Consider the following 3,108-nt stretch of genomic DNA (forward strand, 5'->3'; position numbering starts at 1 on the left):
AAAGGAAAAGGAAAAGGAAAAGGAAAAGGAAAAGGAAAAGGAAAAGGAAAAGGAAAAGGAAAAGGAAAATTAAAAGGACCCCCCAGGAGCCGCATCCCCTGCCCTGGGTGAACACTGGGTGTCTGTCCCCTGCTCCCGGTGGCAGCTGAGGGCTCTGCTCTGCTCTCAGCTGCACTGAGTTCCCAGGGCGGGGGTCGAGCCAGGGCTGCTGTTGGGAGGCAAGGAAGGCTCTGGATGTATCAGGCAGCTCAGCTTCCTCGGGATCACCCTGAGCAGGACTTTGAAGGGGGTCCTGCAGCACCCCAAGAAGGATGAAAGCCAGTGAGAGGAGGAAGAGTCAGGACAGGCCGATGCTTTGGGAGGTGAGATTCAGCTGCTGGAGGAGAGGTCCTGCCTTTCCTCAATATCCTGCTGCTCCCTCCTGGCTCCCCCAAGCCATTTCCTCCCCCTCTGCCTGGCTTTGCTGTCGGGGGGAGTGAGGTTTGAGCAGGGGAGGGGGGATTTAAGGGGTAAGGACAGACTTGTGAGCTTTGGTCTGGTCTGGGGGGGTCTGCAGTCTCCGAGGAATATCCTTCAGCTATCGATCCCCTTTATCAGGGAGCAGGAATATGTATGGGCTGAAATCCTGATCTATCTGCAGTTGATCAATCAGCTGCTGCCCCAGGGCTTTTATCAAAGGGAGCTGCCCAGTTTGGGCACAACCCATCGCTCCAGACCAGGGGGGCAGGACCGGCTCCATCCTCCTCCAGCCCCCGCACGAGGGAGGGCAGGGAGCGGGGGAAGCCTCCAGGGCAGCCCCGAGGAGCGCTCCTCGCTCCCCTCGCCGGGTGCCAACGCCCCGAGAGCCGCGTTTGGGATGGAGCAGGATGGCCACGCTCCATCCCCGGAGCTCTGGGGCACCCCCAGGCAGGAAGGAGCCCCAGGGGAGCATTTTTGGAGTGTTGGGAAGGTGCTGCCCGGTTAGGGCACCCTCGGGGAGCTCACCTGTGTCAGCGTCCCCCCCGCCCCGTGTTCCCAGCGTTGGGAGCATCCCCGATCCCGGCTGGGGCTGTTGGGGGCACGGGGCGAGCGGGGGCTGTGGGGGGCCAGTGAGGGGGAGGAGCAGCTCCGTGGCCTCCTTTATTGATTGCTTTGTAGCCAAAGGTCAGCGGCGAGCGTGGAAGGGCGGGGAGGAGGGAGCTGGGGTGTGAGGGGCTCGCTGCCAGCCCCGGGGCTGTGCCAGCCTTAGGCAGGGCAGGGTGGAGTGCCCAGCACGGGCTCCCTTTGCACCCCCTCGTGCCTCAGTTTCCCCACCAGCAGATGGGCTGGCGGGACTGGGCAGTGGCCACCGGCGTCCTGGGCTGGCTGGCTGGGGAAGGAGGTGCTGGGGGCTGGAGGGAAGAGTCTGTGCCCACAGGAGGGGGTGGAGGCGGGCTCAGCGAGGGTTGGAGGAGCTTTGTGCAGCCTGGAGGGATGTTCCTGAGGGGCGGGCAGGGAGAGGGATCAGTTTTCCTTGGCAGGAGCTCGGAGGCTGCTCTTGAGCTGCTCGGCGGTGACAGTGACAGCGCTGGGAGATGGCGCTGCAGCCTCAGCCCAGAAAACATCGCTCCCCACGGCTCCTCAGTCCCCGGGAGGAGTTTGCAGCGCCACGGGGACACCGGTGCCCGTCTCTGCCAGCGCTGGCACCACGTCCCCGGTGCTCCCCATCCCCAGGGCTCGTCCTGCCGGGTCAGGACCTGGATGGAGCCCCGGGGCAGCTCCGCGGGTCCGGCCCAGGGACAGCAGAGCCGGCTCCGGGCTCACAGAGCTCCTGCCCTCGCCCGGCCGTGCCGAGGGGAAGATTTACAGGCTGTCAGAGCCGGGGCCAGAGGTCAGCAGGGGTCAGAAAGTCCATTTCAGTGAGGTCACTGTCCACTTCTTTCAATCTAATGAAGCCATTATTTGTGAAAGCGGCCGCTTTGCCGGCTCTTCCCTTGAAGCCGAGCAGGGCACAGCGACCGGCTCTGAAAGAACAGGAAGGAGTCCCCTTCCCTTTCGCATTTGCCATTCAACAGGCCCCGAAAACAAATACACCACACACAGAAATATGACACAGGGCCGGCGCTGCTGCGGGCTGGGACACCAGGATGGGATGGAGACGGACGGTGCCTGCAAGGGATCGGGGATGGGGCTGCCTCACGTGGGGGGAAAGTCACTGAGGACGGGCAGAAATCGGGGGAAGTCGCTGCTGCCTGAAAATAGTGACAGGAAAATGCCTCTGAGGCTGCTGCTCACTCCTGTCCGCCAGGAAGGGGCTGGAGGGGGAAGCCGGTGCGGGTTGTGGATTGTTTTCTGAAGGATTCGTTGTGAAGGAAGCAAGAGCTCGTTCCTCACCACATCCTTCCCCCGTGCCCTCACACCTCTGCACCGGAGCTGCGCCCTCCCCAAATCCCGAGTGAAACAGGGATGAGCTGAGAGGAGCCGTGTGGAGGGTGGGTTATTTTCTCCCCTCTTGCCCCACTTATCCCACAGGCGGGAGGAAAACCAGGATAAATGTGCAAGCCCTGCAGCCAGGAGAGGGGGCCAGACGCATTCCTGCTCCCGGGATGATCCCGGATCGCCACCCGAGCTGGCTGTGAGAGCCAGCAGAGCTGGGGAGCGTGAACATGGACAGGCACCGCGGGTTCCTTCTTGCCAAGACTGCCTCCGGCCCCGTCCCGAACCGGGAGTTCTGCTGCTGCCAGAGCCCGGTCAGGGATGGGAGTGGGGATCCCATAGGAAACACCGGCCTCCTCCTCCTCCTCCTGCTGCAGATCAGGCGCTGCTCCTTGGATCAGGACCGACGATGAGAGAGCAGCGGAGTTTCCTCCCCAGCCCGTTCAGAGCAGTGCGAAGGTGAGGGGACACGCTGTGACATCGCGAGTGGGTGACCCCTGGCACCTCCCGCTCCGCCTGTGCCCCGCGGGAGTGGCAGAGTCCCGGCGGGCTGGGAAGCTCCCAGCAGCTCACCCGGCTGGTGCCTTCACCGGGAAAAACCATCCTCGCCCTCCTCTTCCTCCTCCCGTCTGTCAGCGCGGGGCCAGCGGGGCTGCTCGGCTCTGCGGGGAGGGGGCAACGAGGAGCCCCGGTGTGGGGCGGGCGGGGCCGTGC

The sequence above is a fragment of the Parus major genome, chromosome 23 (assembly GCF_001522545.3).
Source record: "Parus major isolate Abel chromosome 23, Parus_major1.1, whole genome shotgun sequence".
Taxonomy (NCBI): Eukaryota; Metazoa; Chordata; class Aves; order Passeriformes; family Paridae; genus Parus; species Parus major.